The following is a 21960-nucleotide window of genomic DNA, read 5'->3' on the forward strand; positions in this document are numbered from 1 at the left end:
TAGGTCTATCCATATCTCTGCAAATGACCCGATTTTGTTCCTCTTTATGGTTGAATAATATTTCTTTGTAAACAGGTACCACATCTTTATCCATTCATCTGTCAAGGGACATTTAGGTCGCTTCCATGTCCTGGCTATTCTCATAGTGCTGCAATGGACACTGGGGATTATGTGTCTTTTTGAATTATGATTTTCTCTGGGCACAAGTGATTCTGATACACACTAGTGCCATCTATCAATGCCTGACACATAGTAGACACTCAAAGTTTGTGAAACAAATTCTGGGAGATTCCAGGAGAATTTTGGTCAATAAAAGTTCTCAAGTTCTGTATTTTAACTCTGCAAATAACCAAACTCAGAAAGAATATGGAGGCTACCTCCACATAAGCCATGGTACTATTGCAGCTGTTCACGCCATCAACTGTGCCACTGCTGTGCTATATACACACTTGTTTCATTGCTTCAACCGAGCTTATCACTTAAGTCTCACTCTTATGTTTAAATCCAGCTCTACCATTTACACTGTATAGATTCCAGAAAAAATCTAGTTTTAGCACTGAAAAGAACCTGAGAAGTCCTGACTAGTTTTGAAGTCCTGTTTCAAAAGATCGTGATAAAAGAATGTTTCATAGGCAAATATGTTTCAGAAACGGTGCAAATAAATGAAGTTTCATTGGTTTCCTCACTGTAGAACTTCTCAGAGTAATTAACATGCCACTGTGCCTGACGGCTTTCTAAAAGAGGGAATATAGAATCCAGCACTTCCCAAGTGTACTTGACTACAGAAATCTTTCACATTAAGCTCCTGTTAATGTCTCAAGGAATGCTAACCTTCTGTGGAACTCAGTTTGAAAAGTGCCAATATTCCAAATGCAGTTATTACAGATAACAATAACTGAGTGAGAACAATTTGCTTAATATCACTCAGCAGAGCTAGGACCCTCATTTAAGGGTTCTTTCACAGTATCATTCTTGTTCTATGTGATTTCTCTATATGAAAAGCAAGTACTAATGTCCACTGCCTTGTACAGAGCTTTATAGTTATAAAGGGGATGGGAGCTGACCGTTAATGAGTGCTGTGATGTGTTCTTTCTGCCCCCTGCCCACCCCTGCTATAAATGGGCTAAACATTCCAGATCTTATGACTGTTGCACTTCACATCATGATGTCATAAATGAGCATTCTTGTTTAACTGGACTTGTTTAAACGCATCCTTCTGTAGGACTGGTCAATGAGAATGTACTTTGAGAGACAGATCTTGTTGATTTTCAATGTATCAATCAGATTGACCTTTTTTATTTTCTAGAAAGTTATATCGTTTCCTGCCCTAAACCCTTCATACATCCTGTGTCATTTTCTTTTCCTACTGTTTTACTTCCCGCACTGGGCTTCAAGTGCATAGAATTAGGTTAATCATAACTTCTGGTTGAATATATACCATCATCATTGATCCATTCACAGCATCATTTATTTAATAAAATGATGAACATAATCCAACCCAGGGCCAGAATACAACCAATAACTATATCTGCCTTCATGTTCCTTTCTTATCCCATCTTGCTGCCTTTCCCTCAAAGGACAGCTTGATGCTAAATATGAGATTCATCATTTGCTTGCTTTTTTTGTTGTTTCTGTTTTGCTTAGATGCACTTGTGACACACACACATACACACGCACACACATGCACACACACACACTTTTCTTTTGATTACTGCTTTTTGGGTCACATTCTCTTGCTCCTTTGCCTGAGAATCTTTGATTACATGCTGGACACTGTGAAGATTACATAAGTTAGTGTCTGAATTTTGTTGTCTATCTGGGATCCACTCACATCCCAAGTCCACTGAGACCAAGGGCCGCTTTATACAGTGTCAAGCCTGGTTCAGTTGGGCAAGTCCATTGAGATTGTTTTATTATTTGATTAGCTTAATTTTCTCCCGAAAAATTTCCACGTTTCCTAAATGAAATTGGTGTGGATTCGACTTTTCCTTCTTGTCTCTTCTAGCTCTAGGTCATAGATCTAAGGTCATTTTATGGTGCCTCCAGGCAGATTCAGACATTTCCAAGAATCTTGCTGCTTCTTAATGGATGCTCCAGTCCTTGGACACCCCACATATAGAAAACGCAGCAGCGTTTGTGCAAAAAAGAATAAATAATTTGGAGCAACAAAGTAGGGACAGCTAGAAAGGGAAATAATACAGAGTCAAGCCAAGTCACAGAAGTATATCACTTACATGCACAAATGACCTCCGATGAGACTGAGCTTATCACAGGCTTCCTGACCCTTTTCCTGATATGCACACACAGAAAATGACTATGTTTGTCCAGCACTCTGGCATGAACAGATAAGCCAGCTCTCAACAGAAAGAGGTCTTTCTGAGGCCTCCAGCACAACCCCAGGCCCTGCCTGGCTGCCCTGAGAGGTAAGGGGATCAAGATGTTAATATACTTAATATCTATTCACTGGTGATAGTTGAGATTCTCTAGGCTAAGTGTTCTTATAACTTTATAAATACCATTCAAGACGGAAATGAGATAAAGACCCTTCAGGGCTTCCCTGGTGGCCCAGTGGTTGAGAGTCTACCTGTGAATGCAGGGGGCACAGGTTTGATCCCTGCACCAGAAAGATCCCACATGCTGTGGAGCAATTAAGCCTGTGCACCACAACTTCTGAATCCACACTAGAGCTAAGGAGCTGCAGCTACTGGGCCCCTGCACTCCAACTGCTGAAGCCCGTGAGCCCTAGAGCCCATACTCTGCAACAAGAGCAGCCACCGCAATGAGAAGCCCATGTACTGCAATGAAGGGTAGCCCTTGTTCACTGCAAGTAGAGAAAGCCCGCATACAGCAACAAAGATTCACCACAGTCAGAAACAAAAACCAAAGAAACAACCAACCATACAATTTCTATGACCCCACAGACTCATAGCCAGCAATTGTTAAGATGTTTAAGACCTGTGGCTGTTTCATAGTGAGGCTGAACCAGCATATGTCCCTGACGATTGTATAATCATCATCTTACTATTCATGTCTTGGATACACACACTAATATATATATAGGATTTACATAATACATTTTACATAGAACACTTCATCATAGACGTTTTTTTAAAAGCACCAAAACCTATTATCACACTTAAAAAAATTCACCCTCATTAGGTAATCTTTGTTTTCCTTAGGTAACCTATTCATTTTGACTAACAAGAGAGGGGAAATGAGAGCTTTTTGTTTTGTTTGATGAAGAGTATACATCTATTTGGCTTTTCAGGTAGCTCAGTGGTAAAGAACCTGTCTCCCAAGCAAGAGACATGGGTTCGATCACTGGGTCAGAAAGATCCTCTGGACAAGGAGATGGCAACCTACTCCAGTATTCTTGCCTGGGAAATTCTGTGGATAGAGAAGCCTGGTGGGCTATAGTCCATGGGGTTGCAAAGATTTGGACATGACTGAGGAACTGGAGAATAAAACATCTGTTTAGTTAGTGAAAGAACTAGTACTTGATCCTGGGTTCTTAATTATACAACATAAGTGTACATGTGACAACTGAAGAACACATCTTGAACCGTCATTGTCAGATACATTTTTCTGCAGAGCAGAAGAGACATCCATGGACAACATAGCAAATGGCACTATCGGGATAGGTCCCCAAAGGATAAGTCTTAGATATTTGAGTTTTGCTCAAATATAGCTCCAGTTTTCACAACTCAGAAGGCAAGAGGGAGCGTGGTGACATTTTTGTGTACAATCATAAAAGTTTGAATCTTTAAAATTCACATGAGGAAAGCTGAAGTAACATCAGTTTCTTTTTCTTGGAATTAAAAAGGGCACTCCAGTACAAGAAAGATCATGCCCCTGGTTTACTCTTGAAGGGAACTATTTCATACTTTCCTCTTTAGAATAATAAGCCCTGAAAGAGAGTAGAGAACAACCATGGAAATTTAGAATTACAGTGAACAGTCATTCGACTGCAGCAAAACCAGCTGATGGTTGAATAAGATTTTAAAATGAAAGTCTTTCATTAGATTAGACATACATATATGTGGACTTTCCAGATGGTGCAGTGGTAAAGAACCCACTGGCCAAGCAAGAGATGCGGATTTGAGCCCTGGGTTAGGAAGATCCCCTGGAAAAGGAAATGGCAATCCTCTCCAGTATTCTTGCCTGGAAAATTCCATGGTCGAAGGAGCCTGGCAGGGTCCATTGGGTCACAAGGAGTTGGACATGACTGAGGGACTGAGTATACACACACTCACACACACACATTTATAGTTTAAACTTCCTGTTCCAAATACATGTATATGTAACCTCAAGGAAATAGAAATAACTGAAACAATTTAACCATGGGTCTTCAGTGCCCTTGACTAAGATAACAAATACAGAGGATGGAAATCTTAATTCAAATATATATATATATATATATATACACACACACACACACACACATACTGCAGAGAAGGCAATGGCAACCCACTCCAGTGTTCTTGCCTGGAAAATCCCATGGACGGAGGAGCCTGGTAGGCTACAGTCCATGGGGTCCCTAAGAGTCAGACACGACTGAGCGACTTCACTTTCACTTTCCACTTTCATGCATTGGAGAAGGAAATGGCAACCCACTCCAGTGCTCTTGCCTGGAGAATCCCAGGGACGGGGGAGCCTGGTGGGCTGCTGTCTATGGGGTCGCACAGAGTCGGACATGACTGAAGCGACTTAGCAGCAGCAGCAGCATTTCCTTTCAGTATGAATCACACTCAGTGGACATGTTCACGCAGATCACTTTTCTTCATGTTTGGATAAGTTTCTCAGGATAAAATCCCAGAAGTCTGGATCAGAAGCTAGGAACTCTTTTTGTGGCTTCCCAAATTGCTTTCCAGAAACGTATCATTTTTATTGCTGTCAGCAGTGCCCAAGAATGCCAGTTTTACTGAAACTCTACTGGCATTAAATATCCCAGCTTTTTAGATTTTCTCTTTAATTCAACAGGCAGTAATGGTTCTCTCACTTGTGGCTTTTCTTTTTTTCCAGCCATAGGATAACATAGTAATTAGCAACGTATCTAATTTACCTCTTGACCAGTTCACTAAATGGGATGTTTGGCAAACTTTTTAAAGTGATCTAATTTACAACAGGTGATGACTCCCATTTGGAATGTTATTCAAAAATTCCATTATTTTGATGCCTAAATGGAGAAGCCTGTCTTTTCCAAATGCTAGTTTATAGTCCATGGTTTTATAGCTTGATTTAAACTTTGTAGGTATTAATATTTTGAAGTGTTTGAAACTTAAGAAGGAATTGGGGGAGAAATATTCACAGGCAAAAATATTTAGGAGAAATTTGACTTGAAATATGTACAACTCTATCCAAAGCTCCACACATAGTTAACAAGCTTTCTAACTTGTAGAAATTATCCCAGCCATGAAAGAGATCAACTAGTGCTCAGGACTGACTCTCAACTACAGTAAGGCGATGAGAATTACTTCTAAAAATCAAAATGTGAAAAGTAAAGTATATCTTCAGTCCATTAATTTTTCCTGCCCTGAAACATACTTGCTCTAATTAGTTCAATATCAACCCACAGTTACTTAGCGCCTACTGAATTCTCAGTACAGTATATTCTGATCTGCAAAGGCTGCTGAGATGAATAAGGAATGATCTTCTCCTCAAGGCACACACTGCTTTATATGATAGATCAGGGAATATTTTCAGGTGACAGATATTTCAAGAATCATCTCCAAGACTGCAAAATAACATGTTGCATCTGGAAGGCTGTGAGACTTGGGGGGCAACAGACTCTAAGGCATGTTTGTCTTGGATCCCATCCAAGAAAGCATCAGACATTTTTTTAATGATGCAGAATTCTGCACAATGGACCTGACAAGCATCTATGATAGTAAGCCAAGAGATTTTCTGTGGCTTGGAGCTTTAGAAAGATCCCAAATTCTCATCATAGTGCTCTGGGTGCAAACTAAGGGAGGGTAAACTTGAACATAATTAAGATTTAATTAGTAGAAAAAACAATCATATTGAATCCTTTTGGAGAAATATTTTGTAAACAAAGAGATAATCTAGGACTGGTGGAGGGTTGAAGGGGTCAGTCAAGTATGGCTCATGAACCAAATCCAGCTTATTACTTGTTTATTGGGAAAAAAATGCATTTTAAAAACTGATGTGGTCTTATATACAGATGGGCCACATGACATTTTCCTGAAGCATAGCCTGGGCTTGTGTGTTTACAAATAAAAGATCAACAGCCTTTCTTAAGTCTTAGCAGAATGCATATGTTCAAATGTTGCTTCATAGTGTGTATTGATTTCAATGGTTTAAAATTCTATGCTTTTAATGAATACTGGAAAATACCTGGCTAGAACTAAAAAAGGTAATAGCCATCACCAGGTTTTCTGAACACAGTGTATCAATAGACAACTGATATTGATAAACCTGTCCTAGTCATACACCCAAATCACACCTGGTTGAAAGATTGGTCAGCCAAGCACATTGGTTACTGTCCATCATTGGAGTTCATGCTTATGGGATCTTTATAAAAGACTGGGCATTGTCCCTACTTCCAGTGAGCATGTAGGTTCCTGGAAGACATGATATAATATTCAGAGGGAATCAACATGATGATAATAATATTCTACAGGCTGGAGTGGGTTGGAGGCAATGTTAATGATAATCAAATGTGGGTATGAGCTAAAATTTGTTAAGTGCCTACCCTGTATTAAGTACTAGGTCAGGCACTTGATACGTACTCACTCTTGAAACTTTCCAAGAGGAACATGGGAAACATTTTATCCCAACTTTGAAAATATAGACACTAAGTCTCAGAGCAACTAGACAACTTTATCAAGCTCACATAGTCAATAAATAGTAATGCTAGCATTCTGGAGGATATTAAACCATGTCCCCCAGAAGAACTATACAAACAAGGTCTTAATGACCCAGATAACCACAATGGTGTGATCACTCACCTAGAGCTTGACTACACCAAAGCCATTGATTGTGTGGATTACAACAAACTGTGGAAAATTCTTCAAGAGATGGAAATACCAGACCACCTTACCTGCCTCCTAAGAAACCTGTATGCAGGTCAAGAAGCAACAGTTGGAACTGGACATGGAACAATGGACTGGTTCAAAATTGGGAAAGGAGTACATCAAGGCTATATATTGTTACCTGCTTATTTAACTTATATGCAGAGTATATCATGCCAAATGCTGGGCTGGTTGAATTACTGACTGGAATCAATCAGATGCCAGGAGAAATATCAATAACCTCAGATATGCAAATGACATCACACTATTGACAGAAAACAAAGAGGAACTAAAGAGCCTCTTGATGAAGGTGAAAGAGGAGAGTGAAAAAGCTGACTTAAAACTCAGCATTCAAAAAACAAAGATCATGGCATCCGGTCCCATCACTTCATAGCAAATAGATGGGGAAACAATGTAAACAGTGACAGACTTTATTCTCTTGAGCTCCAAAATCACTGCAGATGGTGATTGCAGCGATGAAATTAAAAGGCACTTGCTCCTTGGAAGAAAAGCTATGACAAACCTAGGCAGTATTTTAAAAAGCAGAGACATTACTTTGATGACAGAGTTCAGTATAGTCAAAGCTATGGTTTTTCCAGTAGTCATGTGCAGTTATGCGAGCTGGACCATAAAGAAGGCTGAGTGCTGCAGAATTGATGTTTTTGAACTGTAGTGCTGTGTAAGACTATCAAGAGTCCCTTGGATCCCAAGGAGCTCAAACCAGTTAATCCTAAAGGAAATCAACTCTAAATATTCATTGGAAGGACTCATACTGAAGCTGAAGCTCCAGTAGTTTGGCCACCCAACGGGAAAAGCCAACTCATTTGAAAATACCTTGATGCTAGGAAAGATTGAAGGCAGGAGGAGAAGGGAACGAGAGAGGATGAGATGGTTGGATGGCATCACCAATTCAACGGACATGAGTTTGAGCAAATTCTGGGAGATAGTGAAGGATAGGGAAGCCTGGTCTGCTGCAGTCCATGGTGGTCACAAAGAGTAGGACAAGACTGAGTGACTGAACAACAAAAGCGTTCAAACTCAGAACGCTTGACTCCAGAGCTATTAATAATATTCTCTTGTTCATTCCATGGGTTTCCCTGGTGGCTTAGATGGTAAAGAATCTGCCTGCAGTTCAGGAGACCTGGGTTTGATCCCTGGGTCAGGAAGATCTCTGAAGAAGGGAATGGCTACCCTCTCCAGTATTCTTGCTTGGGAAATCCCATCAACAGAGAGGAGTCTGGTGGGTTATAGTCCGTGTGGTTGCAAAGAGTCAGACATGACTGAGTGACACATACTTTCATTCCACCCTTTTCAAGGAAAACCACTTGGAAGACATGTGTCAAGTGTGCTCAGAGGGAAGGCCAATTGATTGAGGACACCATATCAAGTGGTTCTAGGTACCTTCCCATAAGCATTTCTGCCGTAGACATCTTTGCCCTAAGCATTTTTGCCGAAAACATTTCAGCCATGTAACTAATTTGCCACAGGGCAATTTTGCCATAAAAGATTAAATAGTGATTAACAGTTTGGTTTGATAGTTTGGTTTCAGCTAGTTGAAATGCATTAGCACCTCTTCAGTTAGTGATATAATTAACAGCTTTATTCAATAGGCAGATGTTAATGGTTTGCCCCCCCAAATTTGTTTATTTTGAAACACTATTTTAGGGGAGAAAGAAGCTGAGAACCTCAAAAGTGCAGAAGCGAATGAACCCACATTTCTCATAAAACTTTAGAACGCCTCTCAATGGACATGTGACAATATACGAAGAACAAACAATAATGTAGCTACTTTCACAACGCAATACAAATCGCAGTTAGATATGCATCCTAGTGTTTGGAACTTACACCTCTCTTAAAGAAGAAAGAAATTTTAGTGAAAATGAAAATGGACAGTTCAGAATGAGAGAAAAAATTCAACCAGCCAAATATATATATATATATTTGATATCGATATATATATATATGGAACTCAACTCTCATTTTCACATGCTTTCTAATGCCAGTGCTACACACATCTACATTTCACTATTATGTATGTTTGATTAAAAGAAAATGTTCATGTTTAAAATGAGAACATTCTAATTTCCTCCTGTGTTCTTCATTGCCTCAAGTCTCCATTAGACAAAGTCACATACAATATATATAGTGTATCAATATCAATATATACAATATCAATATAATCAATATATACAATATCAATATTGTATCAAATATATATATCTCAATATGTATTGACATATATATATGATAATTACTCTGGATAAAAGACTTGGAAGACAAATGCTTAGGAATAACACACAAAATAAAATCAGTTATTTGTATGGTATTACCATGAATCAACACACATATTAAATGTATTGAAATGTCTTATATTTGAATAGTCTTTTAAATTTTGTTATTCATTTTTCATGTTTCATTCTGTCCTTTTTAATGCCCTTCTATTTTTTATTTTACCTTTTGTGACAAAATTACCTCATGGCCAGTGTTATGCAGCAAAAATCCTTGCAGCAAAGATGTCTACAATGAAGATGCTTACACCCAAAATACCAGACACTATCTTGAGAATTTGGGATCGTTTGACGTTATTTGAGCTACTATTCTGTTTGATCCCTGGGTCAGGGAAGATCCCCTGGAGAAGTGAATGGCAACTCACTTTAGTATTCTTGCCTGGAGAATTCAATGGATAGAGGAGCCTGGCAGGCTACAGTCCATGGGGTCACAAAGAGTCAGACATGACTGAGCGACTTCCACTTTTACTTTTACTATGCTCTTAATTTACTTGGGGTTACCAACCAATAAATAAAGTAAGCCAATAAATATGGTGAATTTTAATTGTATTTGATTTTGTCTAATGGAAACTTGAGGCAATGAAGAACACAGGAGGAAATTAGAATGCATGTGAAAATGAGAGTTGAGTTCCATGGGTTCATTCATTTTAAAAACTTGATAGGCATACTATTTTACATGACTAATTTACTTATTAGAGCTGTCATATCTAAATTATATTTTTCTCTCGCCCGACTCTCTGGCTTCTGTAACTTTCACCACTTAGATCCTCTTTTTCTTTTTGTTGTTTATCATCTACTGCTGGCAGCTGTCAAATCATGCTAGCTGGAAGCCAAATTATCGTGCACACAGTGACACATGGCCCAGCCATGTTTACAGACAAAGCTGGTGGGTTTTTTAATGTATTGTTGGGGCATAATTATGAAGCGACAGCAACTGTTCTTCAGTAGAAGGTCAGGACAATTTGTCTAACAAAGCCATTTGTCAAGCTCCACCCAGTGAAGCATTTGTGGTCATCCAAGAGTAAGCAATGGGAGGTGGTACTTGGCAGAAGTGACACCTAAAAAGCTTTGAACAGCTATCAATTCTCCACAGAAGTGAAGAAACAAGAACCATTGCTCTCAGACACATAAAGGAAAACTACCTTGTGTTCAACCATCTTCTCTTCCTCATCACAGAAGCTTGAGCAGGAAAGCAGCTTGGGCTCGCCCAGTATTCAAATACTAGACTCAGTGCAATATGTCACCTTTCTGAGAGCCAATGTTCCCATCTGTGAAAGAAGGATGATGTATCAACCCTGCAGGGTAGGTACTGAGATTAAACGGCATAAAAAATAAAGCAGTGACACATGATACTCAGCAGATAACAGCTTCTTCTTCCACTCACTCTTATGCTCCTGAAGCATTTTTAGCCACTTCTGACCACAGCAGGAGGACACCAGGTCTTTGGCCTCCCTGCTGCCCCGAGTCCTTGTGTCAATGCAGGGTTAAGTTCAATTTAAAAACTTCCCTTCCTCCCTCCCTTCTTCCTTCCTTCCTTTTTCTCCTTCTCTACCCACTTCCTCTTATCCTTCCTTTATCCATCATTCCATCCAATTTTTATTGATTTTCAAAAGTTACATTTATCCAATTACATGTTTATTGTAGAAGATGTACATATTTATTGCAGACAACACAGATAAGCAAAAGAAGAATACACAATTTCCCAAAGCCACATGGGGTAGCTCCACTTCAAGTGTGTGTGTGTGTGTGTGTGTGTCTAAATCAGTAGTTCTCAACTTCTTGGCTGTATATTAGGATCACCCAGGGAGTTTTGAAGTAGATGCTCTAGGATCCCCACCCAGAGATTCTGAATTAATCAGACTGAAGTAGGGTCTGGTCACCGGATGTTTTTGAAAGTTTCCCCAGGTGATTATTCTATGCAACTAGTATCTGCCCTAGACTTCTTTTCCACACTCACATAATATATTTCACAAAATAAGCTCAGAGCCCAATAATTCCCCTTAATATACCATGAAGATCTTCCTATGCAGATAATGTACTTCCATATAAATGTTGTTTAAAAAAGCAGAAGTTATACATTGTGAATTTAATCAAAAAAAGAAACTACTGATACAGAACTAAAGATATTAGAAATCTGCATAGAGTAAAATAGTGAGTATAAAAGTCAGCTAAATCCATAAATGTTTCAAGTTAAGCATCTGCAAAGGAATTTTTCACCTTTTTTCTTTCACACTGATACACATTTATGACTTGTTGATGATGGCAAAAATCAGAGAAACCTAAATTAGTCGAGTTTTATAAACTGTGTGAAATTAATTTCAACCACAGCATTCTATATGAATATACAACCCTGATGTCATGGATGTTTTATATCAGGTCAGAAATATGATGGTTTTTATTTTTAACAGTTATTGATATGATATATTAGACTATTAATAATTATAATATTTTGCTTACCTAATGCCTTGGTGAACAAAATATTAATATTTATTATTTACCTTAAAAACATTTAGAAGACTTCAACATAAGAACCACACGCATTTAAACATTTTCTTGTTTTTACAAGTTTTACACAATCTCAGGCAAATTAATGGCATTTGCTGTTTGTTGATTCTGGTAATGACTGTAATTTTTCTTCACAAGAATACAAGGTATATTCTTGTACAGTATGAAGAATTGCTTAAGAGCAAAGAATTCTTAAACAGCATTAGACATTTCAGCAAGGGAATTTCACATATTTTTCAAATTCGCTGTGAGGTAGACTATTATATTTCATTGATGGTTTCATGATATAGCTTAAAAAATATTTTTTGAATAGATGTCTTTCTGGGAATCATTTATTTCAAGTGATTTTGGATAACAAAATATTCTTTAATACGCAAAGCCTCTCAATGCAACTGCAATAAATATTACCAGTATGTTCTGGAACTAACATAAGATGATAAGTCTCATTTCCACAGTCCTTTCCACTGTTTAAAAAAAAATCTTAACATTTGCACTGCACTCAATTTCTGTATGGAGTGATAGACTTGACATTTTAAAAATCATTGCTTAAAATTAGTTTAAATCAATTATTATATAATCTTCTAACTGCTTTTGAGTAATGACTTTATAAGAGGCAACAACGCAAGAACCAAGTGAGATATATTCTTTTTCTGTCTGTAAACTATTAGTGAACATAAGAATTCAGTTAAAACCTCACATTCTCTGGCAAGTCTTTCATTAGGAAGTCTCCACCTTAGCAGAGTATAATAAATTATTCTTTTCTCCCGGTCATTTTATCTTATACTTATGTCTATAACTGTGTGATACAGTTCTGTTACTGAATTATTACCTAATCACTTTCCCCACTAGAATTGTGAGCTTCTTGTGAGACCATGTTTCCAAGTCTAACTCATTCACTTCCCCCACCTGTTCCTAGCAGAATGTCTGGCAAGTATTAAGTATTCAATAAATGTCTTTGAATGAATGCATAAATGAATTTTAAAAAGACTGCCTTTTATTTAAAGCATTTTTTTCCCTTAAAAGTGCTTTATATAAATATTATTTCTCTTGATCCATGTGAGAATCCAAAGAAGTAGCCATTATCATCCCTAAGAGATGTTAAGTGAATTTGCCAAGGTCAAGTAGCTACTAGGACAGAAATTCAAGGACCACTTCTTGAGCTCCCACCCTAAATACATTGAGATGTTATCCACAGCCGTCTTCCACTTTCTAATAGAATGAAATAGTCATGGCTGCACAATGTTTCTGTGCAGCATCAGAACACCTGAAAAAATGACAAAAGCATGTTTTTTTAGATACCAGACCAAATGATTGGGTTTAGCCTGTACAGTGGGTCTCTGCTGGAGGAAAGAGAAACCAGCGAAGTTTTCTGCACAGCTGGCATGACAGATTGAAATTTTGAGGAGCAGCAATGTAGCTGGTTTCCCCAAGAGACACCTGTTGAGTCTGGGTTTATGTGAAGGAAGCAGGGGGGCTGGTTTGGATGAGCAGAATGAAGTCACCTACATTCCACATATCTAGGAGGTAAACTCCTGCTGGAGGGAGGGAGCCCATCTTAACTATAGAGCTGGTCTCCCCCTCAATATATCTTTTACACTTGCAGCTTTCCAGAGAAGGAGGCTAAACAAATGAGCTCAGAATCTCCAAAGAGCAGAGCAGAATGAACTGCTCAGTTTCAGGGCTAAGGAGACAAAGACTGTCAGGCTCTTAATCAAAAGCCATGTAGGAACATGTCTAAGGACAGGGGATGAGCCACAGTATACCTAGCATTTGTGTGAATGTGTGGAGAGAGAGGGAGAAGGAGAGAGAGAGAGAGAGACTTATCATAGGAATTGGCTTATACAATTATGGGGGCCGAGAAGATCCCTGGTCAGCCACCTACAAGCTAGAGAACCAGCCAGTGGTGTGATTCAGTCTGAGTTCAGAGATCTGAAAACCAAGGGAGCTAATGGTACAAGTATCAGTCTGAATCCAAAGGGTTCAAGATTCAGGGGATAGGGGTTAATGGGACAAGTCCTGGTCCAAGTCTGAAGGTCCAGGAGCCAGGATTGCCAGTGTCTGAGGGCAGGACAAAAGGGATGTCTAAGCTCAAGCAAAGAGAGCAAATTCATCCTTCCTCCAAGCTTTGCTCTACTCAGGCCCCCAACAAATTGGATAAGGCCCATCTGCACTGGTGAGAATGATCTTCTTTACTCAGTCTACCAACTCAAATGCTAACCTCTTCCAGAAACACCCTCACAGACATGCCCAGTAATAATGCTTTACCAGCCATCTTGAAATTCCTTAGCCCAATCAAGTTGTCACATAAACTAACCATCATGGTGGGTTGATTTCTTATCTCTTCATACTTCCTCTTAATCTTTTCTTTAACTAATGGGTTCTAGAAGAAGGACAGAATCATTTGGCTTCCTCTGTGCTCCCCAGGGCCATAACCACTTAGAGATTCTGTATCAATTAGAGTATTTTCAGTTGCAAGTAATAGAAATTCAAACTGGATCACACAACAATGGTAACATATTCCTTAAGGTGTGGCCCAATCAGAGTTACAGTTCTCTAATTTTTCTCAGTTTTCCCTTCTTGGTGTGTTGGATTGATTCTGAGGTTAGCATGTTATATGTTGGCAAAGTAACAATAAAATCATACCTTTACATCCTACACTACAAAGAAAGAAAGAAATGTGTTTCAGAAGTACCAGTAATAGTTCTGAAATCTGCTATAGGCCAAGAGCAAGGCTAAGACCATCTCTGATATAATCAATGTAGTCAGTACAAGAGAATGTCCCCTTTGGGCCAGTAGCTGTCATTTGTTCCAGCCCTGAAGAAAGATATTTGAAGGTAATGATGGATCTCCAGTGGGCGTGGGGACTGTTGGAGAAGGTTCAGTGGGGCATGGATATTGGGGGACAGCCAACAGGTGACCACCACAATACTCAACACAGATTCTCACATAGACACACACACCTCAGCTAGCAGCAACTAAAAGCTTAACCAAAGGAAGGAACATAAATCATTTACAGTGTATGTTAGAGCAAGAGATTCATACTGAAGACAAAAACTGTGTTAAATTGCAAAACTATAGTTTAGTGGACCAAAGAGGATAAATAATATATAACATTGTGATGGGTTTTCTTTCATCTTTCCTATTGAAGGGCTTGTATAAAAAAGAGCACTGACTTTCCTTTGCATTTCAAGGATTACGCTTTTGAGCATTATACTTGTACTCTCAAGTATAATCTTATTACATCAGATCTTAAATCAATACTTCAACATCTTTGTTAATGTTCTAAGAATATTCCATGCTCACGACTGTAGAAGCATTACTGAACTTGGCATTCTGCTCATGTCGCCTTCATTGTTAGATTAATGTTCATGTAAAAACATTGCTATAATTGCAACAATGGTGGTTGGCAGACACCCTCTGTGAGTATAAAAGGAAAATTAGAGCACCAAGAAAATGTGTGGTAAAGAGGAGAGGGGTTGGCTGAGCAGGGGGTGATAAGTTCTCCAAGTTAAAGCTCATTGAATATAAAAGTTGGATTTATATACTGAGCTGGAAAAGATCTCAAGAAGTCATCTGGTCCCCAACTTTTAGGCAGCAGCATACATTAAAATGATTCAAGGCTAAGAGTTAATTGTATTCTGTGCAGCATTTTTAAAATTTTGCTCTTAAAAATTGAACAAACAGTAGGGGAAAGAAAAGTCTAACGAATTCTTAATTCAAAGCTTATTGTATTTTGTAGTTCTGAAATATTTGAGAGACAATTTTAAAATTCTAAATCCCTTCCAGATAGAAAGAAGATATGTCAAAATAAATATTTTACTCTTTGCTCTGCTGGTGTGATATGAGGCAGCAATTCCTTTATTACCACAAAAAGCCTAAGGAAGACTTTGGAACTAGGATCAAACTAGCAAATTCTGCTTTTCTGAGACTGTTGAGGGACAGTTTGTTCTTTAATTTCCCCCAGGGATTATTAAGCAAAAAATCCAACCAAAATGCTAAAAAAAACGTTAATTATATTTGTAAGAAACTCTCACATATTTCATGAAAGTATATTATTAATTTCTTCATATCCTATTGATTTATATGTAATTTAAATTACTATAGCAACATAATTTTGTATAACACTTTTCTCCAGCAACTCAATTTCCACTTCTAAAAGTTTAGCCTCAAGATATAATCATAAATGTGAGAAAATACTTAGATACAAATGTTAATTACAACATTATACCTAAGAGCCAAAAGTGAAAACCACTATAATACCCAACAACAGGAAGTGGTCAAATAAATTATGGCACTTCTGTACAACAAAATATTACATAAGCCAGAGGGGTGGGATGCGGAGTGAGATGGGAGGGAGGTTCAAAAGGGAGGGGATATACGTATACCTATGGCTGATTCATGTTGAGGTTTGACAGAAAACAGCAAAATTCTGTAAAGCAATTATCCTTCAATAAAAAATAAATTAAAAAGAAAAAATTATGTCATGAAGTATCAATGTTATGGGAAAATATTTGTGACATGTATCATTGTGAAAAACTCCAAGTGTGTATAGTATCATCCCATTTTAAAAACAAACAATATGATCTAAAGGATATATACCAAAATATTAACAAAGAGATAAAGCTGAGTGGTAGGGCTTCCCTTGTAGCTCAGTTGGTAAAAACTCCACCTGCAATGCAGGAATTCACCCGCAATGCAGAAGACCCAGGTTCGATTCCTGGGTCTGGAAGATACCCTGGAAAAGGAAATGGCAACCCACTCCAGTATTCTTGCCTGAAAAATTTCATGGACAGAGGAGTCTGGCAGACTATAGTCTGTGGGGTCGCAAGAGTCAGACATGATTTAGCAACTAAACCACAAAGCTGAGTGGTAGTTACACAGATAATTGCTATATTTTCTTTGTGCTCTATTATATTTTCTACAGTGAATATATGTCATTTGGATAGCTAGGGAAAAAACCCATAAGAACCCTCCTACACTGTTGGTGGGAGTGTAAATTGGTATAGCTACTATGGAGAATAGTATGGGGGTTCCTTTAAAAACTAAAAATAGATGGTTATCACATGATTCAACAATCCTACTCCTGGACATCTATCAGAAAAAGAGGAAAACTCTAATTCGAAAAGATCCATGCACCCCAGTGTTCATTGCAGCACTATTGATAATAACCAAGATATGGACACAACCTCAATGTTCATCAACAGGTGAGTGGATAAATATGTGGCATAGGTATACGATGGAATACTACTCAGCTGTAAGAGAATGAAATCATACCGTCTGCAGCAACGTGGATGGACTTACAGAATACAATGCTAAGTGAAGTCAGACAGAGAAAGGCAGACATATGGTATTACTTATATGTGGAATCTAAAAAAAGATACAAATGAATTTATTTACAAAATAGACTCACAGACATAGAAAACAAACTTATGGTAAGGGGAATAAATTAGGAGTTTGGGGTTAACAGTACATACTACTATGTATGACATAGATAAACAACAAGGACCTACTACTATAAAGCACAGGGAACTATATTCAACACCTTGTAATAACCTATAAGGAAAAGAATCTGAAAATTATATATATATATATATAAAACTAAATCCCTTTGCCATACAACTGAAACTAACACAACATTGTAAATCAACTATACTTCAACAAGAAATTCACAACTATTGTTTTTAATGTAATATCTCTTAGTTTAAGTAAGCAAATGTTCAAAAGATTGTTTCTATGCATTGTGGTAGTAGCACATCATGGTCAACAAAATGGAGTAGCCATCATGGTCAACAAAAGAGTCCGAAATGCAGAACTTGGATGCAATCTCAGAAACGACAGAATGATCTCTGTTTGTTTCCAAGGCAAACCATTCAATACCACAGTAATCCAAGCCTATGCCCCAACCAGTAATGCTGAAGAAGCTGAAGTTGAACAGTTCTGTGAAGACCTGCAAGACCTTTTATAACTAACACTCAAAAAAGATGTCCTTTTCATCATAGGGGACTGGAATGCAAAAGTAGGAAGTCAAGAAACACCTGGAGTAACAGGCAAATTTGGCCTTGGAATACAGAATGAAGCAGGGCAAAGTCTAATAGAGTTTTGCCAAGAGAACACACTGGTCATAGCCAACACCCTCTTCCAACAACACAAGAGAAGACTCTACACATGGACATCACCAGATGGTCAACAGCAAAATCAGATTGATTATATTCTTTGCAGCCAAAGATGGAGAAGCTCTATACAGTCAGCAAAAACAAGACCGGGAGCTGACTGTGGCTCAGACCATGAACTCCTCATCGCCAAATTTAGATTTAAATTGAAGACAGTAGGGAAAACCACTAGACCATTCAGGTATGACTTAAATCTCTTATGATTATACAGTGGAAGTGAGAAGTAGATTTAAGGGACTAGATCTGATAGACAGAGTGCCTGATGAACTATGGACGGAGGTGCATGACACTGTATAAGAGACAGGGATCAAGACCACCCCCATGGGAAAGAAATGTGAAAAAGCAAAACGACTGTCTGAGGAGGCCTTACAAATAGCTGTGAAAAGAATAGAAGCAAAAAGCAAAGGAGAAAAGGAAAGATATAAGCAGCTGAATGCAGAGTTCCAAAGATTAGCAAGGAGAGATAAGAAAGCCTTCCTCAGCAATCAATGGAAAGAAATAGAGGAAAAAAACAGAATGGGAAAGACTAGAGATCTCTTCAATAAAATTAGAGATACCAAGGGAACATTTCATGCAAAGATGGGCTCGATAAAGGACAGAAATAGTATGGACTTAACAGAAGCAGAAGATCTTAAGAAGAGGTGGCAAGAATGCACAGAAGAACTGTACAAAAAAGAGCTTCATGAACCAGATAATCACGAAGGTGTGATCACTCACCTAGAGCCACATATCCTGGAATGTGAAGTCAAGTGGGCCTTAGAAAGCATCACTATGAACAAAACTAGAGGAGGTGATGGAATCCCAGTTGAGCTATTTCAAATCCTGGAAGGTGATGCTGTGAAAGTGCTGCATTCAATATGCCAGCAAATTTGGAAAACTCAGCAGTGGCCACAGGACTGGAAAAGGTCAGTTTTCATTCCAATCCCAAAGAAATGCAATGCCAAAGAATGCTCAAACTACCACACAATTGCACTCATCTCACATGCTAGTAAAGTAATGCTCAAAATTCTCCAAGCCAGGCTTCAGCAATACATGAACTGTGAAATTCCAGATATTCAAGTTGGTTTTAGGAAAGGCAGAGGAACCAGAGATCAAATTGCCAACATCTGCCGGATTATGGAAAAAGTAAGAGAGTTCCAGAAAAACATTTATTTCTGCTTTATTGACTATGCCAAAGCCTTTGACTGTGTGGATCACAATACACTGTGGAAAATTCTGAAAGAGACGGGAATACCAGACCACCTAACCTGCCTCTTGAGAAACCTGTATGCAGGTAAGGAAGCAATAGTTAGAACTGGACATGGAACAACAGACTGGTTCCAAATAGGAAAAGGAGTACGTCAAGGCTGTATATTGTCACCCTGCTTATTTAACTTATACGCAGAGTACATCATAAGAAATGCTCAGCTGGAAGAAGCACAAGCTGGAATCAAGACTGTGGGGAGAAATATCAATAACCTCAGATATGCAGATGACACCACCCTTATGGCAGAAAGTGAAGAGGAACTAAAAAGCCTCTTGATAAAAGTGTAAGAGGAGAGTGAAAAAGTTGGCTTAAAGCTCAACATTCAGAAAACGAAGATCATGGCATCTGGTCCCATCACTTCATGGGAAATAGATGGGAAAACAGTGGAAACAGTGTCAGACTTTATTTTTTGGGCTCCCAAATCACTGCAGATGGTGATTGCAGCCATGAAATTAAAAGACGCCTACTCCTTGGAAGGAAAGTTATGACTACCTAGACAGCATAATAAAAAGCAGAGACATTACTTTCCCAGTCTAGTCAAGGTATGGATGTGAGAGTTGGACTGTGAAGAAGGCTGAGCACCGAAGAATTGATGCTTTTGAACTGTGGTGCTGAAGAAGACTCTTACATGTCCCTTGGATTGCAAGGAGATCCAACCAGTCCATCCTAAAGGAGATCAGTCCTGAGTGTTCACTGGAAAGACTGATGTTGAAGCTGAAACTCCAATGCTTTGGCGACCTCATGGGAAGAGTTGACTCATTGGAAAAGACCCTGATGCTGGGAGGGATTGGGGGCAGGAGGAGAAGGGGATGACAGAGGATGAGATGGCTGGATGGCATCACTGACTTGATGGACATCAGTTTGAGTGAACTCTGGGAGATGGTGGACAGGGAGGCCTGGCGTGCTGCAATTCATGGGGTTGCAAATAGTCGTACATGACTAAGCGACTGAACTGAGCTGATGCGTTGTGGAGGATATACATATACACATGTTATTTCTATCTCTTGCTCAGTCTACATATACACTGAGGACCCATTGTCATAAATGATTATATACATTATCTTGAAATAGTTTCACGCATTGCCACTTAGATTTCTAATTCTTCGTTCTCATATCTTTCCATTTGACTAACGCTTTCCATGCATCAGTAGTGCTTTGAGACTCCTTTACAGTGTTTTTCTCTTAGATGTGGTGTTGCCTCATCTTGTAATTCATGCCAGAGAAAGGATATTTTCTACCCAGCTGCTCCTCTACAATATCATGGGCCATCTTGGCAAGATTCATCAGTCTTTATTCTGATTTGAACTCAGGTCATTTGAGATTTCATTGAGAAGAAATTTACCTGTGATATCAAACATCATGTTGACTTTAATAAACAGAGAGGGTTCCTTTTCACAAGGCCATAAATCAATATGACAGTAAATATTCTGCTTCAAGAGACAGCCATCAAGGACACCTCAAGGAGGGCTGTCTCTTGCAAATTAAAGGTATATACTTGTACATTAAGACCACACTCTTACAACATCTTCACCTGAGTCTACTCTAAATAGACCAGATGAGATTGTAAAGAATGTTGTAGGCTGTCCTGCTGCTGCTGCTGCTGCCGCGTCACTTCAGTTGTATCCGACTCTGTGCAACCCCATAGACGACAGCCCACCAGGCTCCCCCGTCCCTGGGATTCTCCAGGCAAGAACACTGGAGTGGGTTGCCATTTCCTTCTCCAATGCATGAAAGTCAAAGTGAAGTTGCTCAGTTGTGTCCGACTCTTAGCAACTGCATGGACTGCGGCCTGCCAGGCTCCTCCATCCATGGGATTTTCCAGGCAAGAGTACTGGAGTGGGGTGCCTTTAAAAGAGTATATAACAGGCTAGCTTATGCTCCAAATTGTTTCAGATATTTTAATTGATTCAGGCCTGCCTACTTGCCTGCCTTCCTGAATAATTTAGTCTCGTCACCTAGATGGGACAGTGAGGCAGGCCTTTGCATGGGGATGGGGAGCAGACTAGTAGGAGCAAGGCATCTGTGTCTGGGTGTGGTAATCTCACTAGCAGCCCAGTGTGGGGTCTCAGAGCCAATGAGGGGTGAGGAGAACACCGACATGGGGATGTGGCAGTGGCCTCACACAGGCTGGTAGAGCCCTCATGGGTTTAGGAGGTTGTGGCTCAGCTGGTAAAGAATCTGCCTGCAATGCGGGAGACCTAGGTTTGATCCCTGGGTTGGGAAGATTCCTGGAGAAGGGAAAGGGTACCCACTCCAGTATTCTGGCCTGGAGAATTCCATGGACTATACAGTGGCAAAGAGTTGGGCATGACTGAGCGACTTCCATTTTCCTTTCCCTATGAGACTGGGGAATTGTGGTTGTAGCACCGATGGGAGATTAGTAGTGTAGCCCGGGCACTAGGGGAATAAGTAAATATTGGGTTGGCCAAAAAGTTCGTTTCAGGTTTTCCATAACATTTTACAGAAAACCCAAATGAACTTTTTGGCCAACCCCAAATACAGTATAATGGGAGCCAAGTTTCTCACTGTGGGAGAAGGGAGTTATAAATATGAAAAAGGGAGAAAACTAGAATGAACTTGCGCTATTGCATAGGACCTGTAGTTAGTGTGAATGTATGGTTTTAAAATACATTTGGCTATACCTAGAAATAAAGATGTCAGTGTGTATTCTATGGATGCACACATATATTCCTTAGTTCTGTTGCTGAGAGGTCCTAGAA

The 21960-nt window shown here is 39.0% G+C and overlaps 1 protein-coding gene and 1 long non-coding RNA gene across 4 annotated transcripts in view; one reads left to right on the plus strand and one right to left on the minus strand.

The window, feature by feature from the left end:
- LOC138425582 (cytidine monophosphate-N-acetylneuraminic acid hydroxylase) overlaps positions 1–21960 on the plus strand; it is a 301978-nt gene that overhangs the window by 140873 nt on the left and 139145 nt on the right. The gene's annotated exons all lie outside the window — the stretch shown is intronic.
- The window catches only part of LOC138425663 (uncharacterized), a 79956-nt gene that overhangs the window by 1735 nt on the left and 56261 nt on the right, over positions 1–21960 (minus strand). The gene's annotated exons all lie outside the window — the stretch shown is intronic.

This window comes from Ovis canadensis, chromosome 20, assembly GCF_042477335.2.
Source record: "Ovis canadensis isolate MfBH-ARS-UI-01 breed Bighorn chromosome 20, ARS-UI_OviCan_v2, whole genome shotgun sequence".
NCBI lineage: Eukaryota > Metazoa > Chordata > Mammalia > Artiodactyla > Bovidae > Ovis > Ovis canadensis.